The sequence below is a fragment of the Bubalus kerabau genome, chromosome 13 (assembly GCF_029407905.1).
Source record: "Bubalus kerabau isolate K-KA32 ecotype Philippines breed swamp buffalo chromosome 13, PCC_UOA_SB_1v2, whole genome shotgun sequence".
In the NCBI taxonomy this organism is placed as follows: Eukaryota; Metazoa; Chordata; class Mammalia; order Artiodactyla; family Bovidae; genus Bubalus; species Bubalus kerabau.
The window spans coordinates 9,798,122-9,808,829 of NC_073636.1; the positions used below are offsets into that span (position 1 = coordinate 9,798,122).

General features: G+C 41.4%; 1 long non-coding RNA gene across 2 annotated transcripts; it reads right to left on the reverse strand.

The window, feature by feature from the left end:
* Positions 1 to 370: 370 nt before the first annotated feature.
* Positions 371 to 8,802, reverse strand: LOC129625312 (uncharacterized). 2 transcript variants are annotated; one of them, XR_008701335.1, is made up of 4 exons: positions 8,504 to 8,802; positions 8,300 to 8,409; positions 8,085 to 8,216; positions 371 to 1,070 (listed from the first exon to the last, which is right to left on the reverse strand). It is a non-coding gene; the product is annotated as an uncharacterized LOC129625312 (long non-coding RNA). The 2 variants fall into 2 exon arrangements; XR_008701334.1 differs by lacking the exon at positions 371 to 1,070 and adding an exon at positions 7,267 to 7,830.
* Positions 8,803 to 10,708: the final 1,906 nt, after the last annotated feature.

Below are 10,708 nucleotides of genomic sequence, written 5' to 3' on the forward strand. Positions count from 1 at the left end.
GGCCGATTTCAGGTCCCACCATGGGCAGCATGTGCTGTCCATGCCTTGCTCGTGCCCCCAGCCCCGTGCTCCAGCTGAGGCCCAGCCGCCTCGGCCTGCACCCCTGTGCTTGGGGGCTCTTTTTCCCAACTGCAGGAAACCTCGTTGTGATGCAGTGTCTCTCTTTTATTTTTAAACCAGCACAATATTGTGAAGAAATTATCCTTCTGTTAAAAATAAATTTTTAAGAGATATCCTAAGTGTACAAAAAGGGCTTGAACCAATGGAAGAAGATGCAGTGTTCTTGAGGAGCAAGGTTTAAATTCATGCAAGTGTCAATTTTCTTTAGATAAGAAATAAATTTGATCAGGATTTATTTACATTTATTAAAATGCCAGCATGAATTTTTTTTTTACCTAAAGATGGTATTCCTAGAGTGCACATGGAAAAGTAAACCAACAAGTTTAGCTGGAAAAGTCTACAAGAGTAATGAGGAAAGGCTTATAGATACTAAAATATACTGTAAAATGATGATAATTCAAACAATCTGGTAGTAGGTCAAATATAGAACACAGTAGAAAACCCACACACAGCCACCAATCTCAATTAGGAATCAGGTCATGAAATTGACATTTTTGTTCCTGGTGAAGAAATGGAACAGATTTCTCCAACCCAGACCCATGGCCATTGTATTAATATTGTTACATCTGGCATTGCTTCAGATTTACCTGCAACTTACTTTATTGAGAATTCTCTACATGCTACAAAGCTTGCTAGTCATTTCCACAGGCTTTAACTTGTTTAATCTTCATAGAAAACCATGAGGCAGGAATTTTTAACTCCATTTTAGAGTTTTAGAAAATAGAGGCCCAGAGATATTAGGTATCTTGCTTACAGTTGCACAGCAACGAGGGGCACAGATGGAATTCAAACCATGGCCTTCTGATTTCCTATCCAGGGCTCCTTTGTACACCCAACTCCAAATCTCAATAAGCAATATTGTTGACCATTTCTCTTCTAATGTTTTATATTCACTGTCTTTATTTCATTTGAGTCCTCATTTTCCAGGGTACTCAACATGATTTTCTGATCTGCAATTTAAATCATGAAATTGATTATTAAAATATCTATTTTATTTCTCAGTTTAGGCCATCAAGATAGCAGAGGATTGGTGGTCTAGGTGATTGAAGTTAGTCCATAAAAGATCTTAAGCATAACCTTGGTGGTGTATTTTCACCAGGCCTCAGGCTGGAAGAAATATCATCAGCAGCTTAGGACATGGCATAGCTAGGTGTGAGCACATCCAGAAGTGCTGGTATGAGCCTGGGGTCTCTACTGGGCCCCTCACCTCTCCCCTATGCTCTCCCAACTAGTCAGGGTGCCTCAGAGGCACTCCTTCTGTGCGTGTGGTAACCAGTGCAGCACCAAGATGCGGGGCACCTGAACAGCTCTCAGGCTTCTGATCCTTCCAGGCTCTGCTGCTGCCCCTCTGTCCCACAAGTGGGAAATAACAGGTTGGTCACTGACCTCGGTGATGCTGGGCCATTCATAGCTGACCTGGAGCTCAACCCCTGATTTGGCCGAAGGCCAGTAGGTTTTTGTTAAAACAAGCACAGCCTACCAGCTGTGGAAGTTCATCATTTACTAGTGATTTATGACTTTTATTTTTTCCTCTTTAACCATGATGCAGCCCTTGTTTCATTAGGTTTATTATGCTTTTAATTACCTTAGGGACCTATTTGGTGCCTAATTATCTGTATGACAGGAAATTAAGCTTCTATTTGTCTGTAGGCACTGAGTAACCTTACTTTCCCCTCCTCCCTTTCTTTTGGCTTTTTTAAATGATAACGTGAATTGCTAATCTAGACTAAAGTGGTTTTGCTGCACTTTTAGACCAGCTATGAGTTATAAAGCATTTGATGAACAATATAAAGGACAGCCAGTTTTTGGTTAGTTGATTGTCAGTTGACTCATAGCATCATAGTGGGTACTCTGCCATCCTGGGCAATTTTAAAGTCTCCCTAGTCTGGCTTAGGAAGTTTAAATCCTGATTGCTACTTAGTAGCTATTTGTCCAGGGAGGGAAACCTCAATGCTTTAGCATTCTTATCTGTAAAATGGGGATGAAGTAAGACCACAGAGAGTGACTGAGAATTAAATTACATAATGTGTGTTAATATATGTAAAGCATTTCAACTCTTGATACGTAGTAACTGCTCAATAAATGATCACCATTATTACTGAGAGTCCAGATTGGTAGATATGGATTAAAGTTTTTTTGTGTGTTTTTTACAGCCAGCTATTGTCTATTTCAGACCAGAGATGAGCATTTCAAGGGTTGCATGTTTCTGATATTGAAAAATACAGAGGCAAAGTTGGCCCTTAGTCTGAAAACAGGAAAATCTCTACCACCCAGACTGTTTGATCATGTTTTCCTCTGACTTCTCAGACTAGCTCAGAGATGCTAATTTAACGCTCATAGTCAGGAAAGCTTGTATTTCTTCCCTTGTCTTATCTTCCTAGGTCCAGCTCTTGCCGAAGTTCCCAGTAATGAATTCTATAGGTAGTGAGATCCCCTCCCAAAAAAATAGGAAAGGGAGAGCATGAACAAAACAACAAGTCCCCAGTCCCCTTGTTTTATTTATCTTTTCCCATGGCAAAGCTGAAAACAGCCCTTCTTCAGAGCTGTTGTCACAGTTGTCTTCATTATTCAAAAATCTCAGGAATAAAGTACAAAAGAGATGTAACAGGAGAGCTGAAAAAAACCCAAAGCATGCTTCCAAGCCTAGGTTCTCTTTGCAAAGCATCCCTTTCTCATCAGCCTTTGTCAGATGGGTTCGAGCTTTTACCAGTAAGACGTAAATATTAAATCAGTGCACTTCAGTCTCTGTAGTTCAGAAGCAACCCTTGTGCCCCGCCTGGGGGATTAATCTACGAGTCTGAGCGCCACGTCTGCGAGGAGGCACTCGAGCGGCGGCGAGAGGGACACATGAGCACACGCAGACCAAGCCAGGCCAGGATGAGAACTGCGGTGCAGCCGCCCCTGGTATCTGAGGAGCGATGACTCTGACATTATCATAGTGAGTTAGATGTGATATGAAGCAATTATCCAGTTGCTTTTTGGAATATTGATGCTTGAGTTGTCTCTGCACATTATCCTCGTCTCACGCTGTGACCCTGCAGGACTTAATTCTGACACCCTGAGTCTCTCATGGCAGAGTGATAAGGCACTCTGGCTTAATCTTCCTTTTCCTAGGATGAGACTCTGGCACTCACCCTTTTTATTAAGGCGGAGTACTGATAAGGCGAGCTACTGCCCATCTTCTTTCTCCACTTGCAAAATATGATTTGTACCTCAAATTCTCTAGTGCCCCATCCCCTACGGCATATACTGGCACAATGGCATTTCCTGCTAATTGTAAACTACTCTCATAACAAAGGCAGACATTATTGCTTTTTCCTGTAATCACTTGCAATAGGCCCTGCGTTCATAAGAGACACTCCTTGTAACCCTATTTTAATAGTCATCTGAGGAATACGGAATAAGATTTATTTAGACTGGATGCATCAGGGCCAGACTCACTCCATAGGTGTAATGCCTGAAGGCATGGAAATTTCACCCTCCAAGAGGTGGCCTATTTTCTTCAGTTGAAATTGACATTGTGTCAGCATTTTGCTTTCATCTGAAAGGCTATTTCTCAGTTCCTTTATTGGTAGATTTCTTTTAATTTTCTGAAAGCAGATTTTTTTTTTAGTTTGAAGCATGGATTGACTTGTCCATGTTGTAAAAACTTCATATCAGCTTGTCTGTACTAGACACACCAGGAGGTGTCTTTCAAAGAGGCTGGAGGAAGCCCCTTCTGGGTGCTGTGTGTGGCCAGCCTTCCTCTGCCCCCGGGTCTGAGGTCTGTGATGAGGTTCCGGGTAGTATGGGCCACAGCTGCGGCATTGTGGTAACAGGACACACATCTGTCCGTATACTTGCATCTTCTGGGGCTGTGAAGAGATTTCAGGAAGGCAGTTTGTGATGGTGTCCAGGGTTTAGGTATTTGATGGTGGGCTGTCCCCATCCATACATTTAATGGAATGCTGGCACCTTGCTTCCTCTCTGTAAGCCATTCTGTCATCGTTTGGGAAGAGAGGAGAACCATAAATTCCTTGTGCATCTGGTATAAGAAGTAAATGAGTTTCTCAATATAAAACTCTTAGCACAGGATCTGTAAAAAAGTAAGCTTGTCTCAGAGAGACAAATACCATATGATATTACTAATCTAAAATAGTGAATATAACAAAAAAAGAAACGGGCTCAAAAATACAGACACCACACTAGTGGTTACCAGTGGGAAGAGCTTTGCAAGATGATTAAGTTCTAGATATCCTTGTACAACAATCAGTTCAGTTCAGTTCAGTCACTCAATCATGACCGACTCTTTGCGACCCCATGGACTGCAGCACACCAGGCTTCCCCGTCCATCACCAACTCCTGGAGCTTCCTCAAACTTATGTCCATCAAGTCAGTGATGCCATCCAACTATCTCATCCTCTGTCGTCCCCTTCTCCTCCCTCCTTCAATCATTCCCAGCATCAGAGTGTTTTTCAAATGAGTCAATTCTTCATATCAGGTGACCAAAGCATTGGAATTTCCACTTCAGCATTCCTTCCAATGAATATTCAGGACTGATTTCCTTTAGGATGGACTGTTTGGATCTCCTTGCTGTCCACAGGACTCTTAAGAGCCTTCTCCTACACCACAGTTCAAAAGCATCAGTTCTTCGGTGCTCCGCTGCCTTTATAGTCCAACTCTCACATCCATACATGACTACTAGAAAAACCATAGCTTTGACTTTGTTGGCAAAGTGATATCTCTGCTTTTTAATATGCTGTCTAGGTTGGTCATAACTTCTCTTCCAAGGAGCAAGCATCTTTTAATTTCATGGCTGCAGTCACCATCTGCAGTGATTTTGGAGCCCAGAAAAATAAAGTCTGTCACTGGTTCCATTGTTTTCCCATTTATTTGCCATGAAATGATGGGACCAGATGCCATGGTCTTAGTTTTAAGAATATTTATAACACTACTGAATTGTACCCTTAAAAATGGTTAAGAAAGGAAACTATATGTTGCATGTAATTTGTCACAATTTGCAAAAAAAATGGATTTTGCAATTAGTTGAGGAAATAAATGTAAGAAAACTTATAAAAACTGAACACAAATAAATTTTCTAGAAAGTAATTTAGCACTGTATCAGGAGACTTAAGAATGTCCATACCCTCTTTAGGTATATCTTAAGAAAATAATCAGAAATATGGTCAGGAATCATTTAATGCTCTTCACTGAAGCATTATTTATGATTTTAAAAAGGCATACTTTCATTTTGATATTTGGCAAAACTAATACAATTATGTAAAGTTTTAAAAATAAAATAAAATTAAAAAAAAAAAAAAAGGCATACTTAGTCCTCAACCAGAGGTTGAGTTAAATGAAGGTTGGTATGTCCATAGGAAGGAAAATGCAGCTTTTTAAAACTTGTTTTGAAATATACTTAATGATGTGAGGAATATAAAAAATTCTGTTACATGAAAAAAGTATACATAGTATACAAAGCTGCAAGTTCAATATGATTCCACTTCTTTAAAATGTAAGGCCATGCACTCAAATCTGGCGGTGGTTGGATTATCTGTAATGTGTGTGAAAGTGCTTTGTGAACCATAACTTGGCCCAAAGGCAATGGCTGTCAGCCACTCAGAGTGGAAGACTTGAGCTGTACCAGCATAAATAACCTATTTTAGGTGTAAAATAAGTCACATTCAGCATGGAGTAAGCATTTTCCTGAGCTTTCTATGTGTATTACCTTACTCAGTCCTCCCAACTGATCTGTGGGGAAGTACTGTTTCTTTTCCAATCCTTGATTTAAAAATGAAGCCTGGAGCAGTCATACAACAGCTAGAAAGCTGAGGAGCCATGACGTTTGGGCCCAGAACTCCCTTGCATTTATCCCTACTAGTTATTAATAGGTGATGCTTAGTCACTCAGCCGTGTCTGACTCTTTGCAAGCCTTTGGACTATAGCCCTCGAAGTTACCCTGTCCATGGGCTTTTTCAGGCAAGAATACTGGAGTGGGTTGCCATTTCCTCTTTCAGAAGATCTTCCTGACCCAGGGATCAAACCCACATCTCCTGTGTTTCCTGCATTTCAGACAGATTCTTTACCCACTGAACCATCAGGGAGGTTCCCCCTACTAGCCAGCCAACTCTGATATAATCTGAAGGAGAGCAAGAAAGGCGGGTCATGACTGCCTGTGTTCTGCCATCTTGTTGGCTTGGGAGCTAGCAGGTGATGTCCAGGGCCAGCTCCTCCTTGTCATTGACTGAGAGCAAAGGTCTTAACAGAGGTGGCTGATCAGAACACCTTCCCTTGCTGGGTGTTCTGATGCTTATGTATTGCAGCCTTCGCTGGAACCAGTCAACACTGAAGTAATGAAGCAGAGTCGCACATGTTAGCTGGTCAAAGTCTTGGTGCTTGGCAGCCTCCTTGAGAATGTATTCAGAAAGGAGGATATTGACTCACTGGCTCAAATGTGCTGGACTTGGTCAACTTTTTCCACAGCAAGGCATTTATAACATGCATTATTTGGGAAATCCAGAACGCTCTGTGAGCTACTTTAAATTAAAAGTGCTCTTGAAAGTCATGACTGGAAATGACTCCCTTAGCCCTTCAGGCTCTTGCAGTGATTTGCAGTATACTTTCACGGAAGGGTTTTCGAAGTGATTTGGTTCATTATATGTGCATCCTACATCGAAAGAGCCCATGCATGACACAGGATTTATGAAGCCAGAGTACTCCTGCTTATTAGAAATTTCAAGAACATGAAGCTTTTCTTGAGTTAAATAGACCTAAACACTTTGAGAACCCCAAAGCATGAATTGAGATCCTGGGCTCAGTGTACGCTCTGAATACATGTGTTCCCTTACTGGTGTACACATTTCCCTGGAGGAATAGGTGTTAAAATGGGTCTCTTTTCCTCTCTATTTCCATGAAGACATAGGTCAATGATGCCACATTCCATGGTGCTCACCCTGAAAAAGTTCAAATGGGAAGCCTGTGATCCCTTAAAGAATTCTTGAACCCTTTCTCCATACTGTTAGTCTAAAAGCATTGTCAAAAGTTGTTTTTTGGTTTGAAAACAAACTTTCTAAGATAGATGCTGGTGGTGAGTCCCATTCCGAAATACTGGGAGGAGTATTTTCCTCTCACCTCAAGCCTACGTAAGAAAATCTTCAATGAGACTATTCCAAGAACTTCAAAAATACATGGTTTTTTGCATTTGAGGACTATATTGGCCTGATTTTTTGTGTGTTTTTTGCATTGGAGTAGTATATTGGCCCACTTAAATAATATAGGATGTTGGAAATGTTTTAGCAGCTTGTACTGTGGAGAAAAAGAGAAAGTTGTTCTTCTATTAGGATTTGGTTTATTATAGAGGGCAAAGGATCCAAGAGTGCTACCCATGGACCAGAAACTGGAAAATAACTTAAATGGAATTATCTTGGGTTCTGTCCAATGGGGCTGCCCAGAGACATGAGGAGACCCGGGGAAAAAGAATCTGAAGATAATCCCAGATTCCTGGGTCCAGCTGAGAAACAAGTTATGTACCAAAGGAAATGCATCACGTGTAAAAAGGCCACCACAGGTAGGTGTCCTGTGAGGGTGTGAGATCAGAGGGCCTTCGAAGAAACCACAAAGAGGCTTCATAAAAAAAAATGAGTTTGAAGAGGAGCTGTTCTCAAGAGCACAAAACCCTTTCCTGTTTCTCTAACTTCTGCATCGTCCATGCTTCATCCTCCCCTCTCTGACCTAAATGGCATCAGAACTGAAAGTTAACAAGAGAAGCAGGGAATAAAGGCAGAAGGCTGCCCACGCCCATTTCCCTAGCTTCCCACCTACAAAAAGCACCAGCTGGTGAAAGAAAGAAGTTTAACTTCAAATCCCACTTGAGGTTTTGATTATTATATAGGAATCAACATTCCAGATTTTAGCAAGCGATACTGTATCTGATGACTTAAAGTTTCAAGACATTTTATTGACATAAAATATCAAGAAAAGCTTACCCTCCTCTCTGCTCCTGCATAGTTGGATTGCATGTAGGAAATAGCCACTTAAAAAATTCCCAGAGACGGGGCCATATGCTTCTGCGGTGATCTTAGTCTCCAAATCAAAGTTTGGCACGCATGATTTGATGCCTGAATACAAAAGCAGTTTACATTATCGACTGAAATCATTCCTGAATATTCAGACCTGTGATGGCTTTAACCTTGTCCCTTACCTGAGACAATGTGAATAGAACTGGCCTGGGGTAACTTTTCTGCTCAGTTGGAAATCTTCTCCAGGAGAGTGGTCTTAGGCAAATTGCTTAACCTCTCTGAATTTTTGCATCTTCATCCACAAATTGAAAATACCAGATGATCATAATGAGACCCAAATAAACGAATGAAAGAAAATTGACAATCAGCACCATGAAAGTCCTTACCGATGTCACTATTCTTGGCAGGAGTGTCAGAACCAATAGGTCTAAATTTTAAAATTTCTATATTGGCATTTTATTTGCACAGAATTGCATGAAAATTACTTCTTAAAAATAACATGCAATTCAGGAGACCTGCCTCCCTCGTAAACTTGGGCTTAGCCAGGGATGTCAGAACCACAACAGATCCAGGAACTCCAGGTATCCAACTCGGATGCCTTTTCCATTGAAGGCTTTTCCAGAATACCCTCCAGGCTGGCAGACTTTTTCAATGGCACTGTCTCTCCCTTTGGGTGCTAAGTCTGGGTTGATGCTCACCAACTGAGAAACAGCTCAGAGGTGAAAAGAATGAGAAACAACTGATGAGGAAAATCAGTGAATCAGATCCCATGTGCCAACCTTGATGGTGTCTCCTTTCCATCACATGGAAGCTCTGCAGGTAGTCAAGGGTCTAAGTTTCGTTATTCTTGAAGCCCTGGGCTTCATGCTTCTCAGGCCATGGTAGACTGGCCACTGTCCCTCTAGGGGACCCTCCTCCTCCTCTCCATCCCCAAGTTCATTTTCACTGTTTTCAACACTCATTCTCATGTGCTTCTTGCAAGTTTCTGGTAGCCTGTTTTAACTTCCTTTTTGATTCATTAGTTTTGCTGTTGTTTTTGTTGTTCGAACCAGCAAGTCACAAGACAAGCACATTTGATCTTGATTTTGCATTGCTCATTATCAGTTCTCCTTTAATCATTTTCTTCTGATCTTTATCAAAAAAGTTATTTGTAAAACCCAGGGGGAAAAAAGCCCTTCCCAAGTGCCCCCCTCTTCTTTTTCCTCTAGCTCTGTTAATGACAAAGCAGCAAGTGACCTCACAGAGAGCTTTAGGAAGTCTAACCAAAGACAAAATAGTTGTGTGATGTCCAATATACTGAAAAATGTCTTTGCAGAAACTCTGTAGTTAAGAGCCTGGGGAGGAAGGTAAAGGCATTTTCAAAAATCAGAAGCTCAGAGGAGACAAATGGTGCTTGATGAGCTCTTGAGATGAATACCACAGGCTAATGCGAGCAATCACCAGTTTGTGGAGAATATGCTGATATCTGCAGAAAGAGTGCAGTGGCAGAGGCGAGCTTACAGATAAACATAAGAGCTCAAAAAATATTACTGCTGGAAAACCTTGACATTCTGACCATCTTTTATGGAGCAGCTAGAAGGGAAATCCAGGGTTCAGTTTTCTGCAACTGATTATCCTTCCTCTAATACATTCATTCGAAGTGGGTCAATACTCCACTCATCCAGCTCCATCACATGGCAATTCAGCCAGGCAGCCCCACATTCATGTGATTGTATAACCACAGGATGACAGAGCAATAAGAAACATACATTGATAATTTTTAAAAATTTGAGTCAGGGATTAAATACATGAAGGTAACTCAGTTCAGGATGCACACTGTTTCTTTCTGTTAATTACACCCTCAGCCTCATTGGGTTTCCAGTTGCCAGCCCCCATCATTGGGAAAGAAGCTGGCCATTGGACTGTCTGAGTTGTGCATTACCCACCTTTTCACACCACTCAGGACCTCTTCCATGGGTGCTTCTTAGAGAGCCCACAAGTAGAAAGCTCTTTGCTTCTGCAGAAAGCTCAAGCAATAGAAAAAAAAAAAAAAATGTGTGTACCCATTCCAAACAATGTATGCTCAGTCAATAAACCTCAGTTGAAATGAACAAAGAAAGTACATTTAACGTTCACAGCTACATGCAAAAATACTAATATATAATCATACTTTGTTCTTATGGAGTTGGTAATGAAAAGTATAATTAACTAGTTGTCTGTTGGATTTTAATATTATCCTACCCCTGGAGGAATGTTCCTCAAGGCCTGATGTCCAGCGAAGGGGGATGACTTTGCTATTGGTTGGTTGGCTCTGAGCCCTCCAGTTAGCAATAACAAAACAAGGACTATTCCAACCCTCAAACTTGACTCATTCATCCTTTCCATTAAAGTAAAGCATGGCAGACCAGGTAAATTTGCTCACAGATGACCCTGAACCATTTGGGTTCTTCAGTCATCACTGAATCACTACAGATAATGCAGCAGATATAGGCAGACACCACCCAGATCCCCCACTTAAGAGTGTAGGGAATGCTGCAGGGTAGAAAGCCTCAGCTACCAGCCCATACGGGCACTGTCACACTAAAGAGAGCCAAGGCCATGCTCCCATTTCA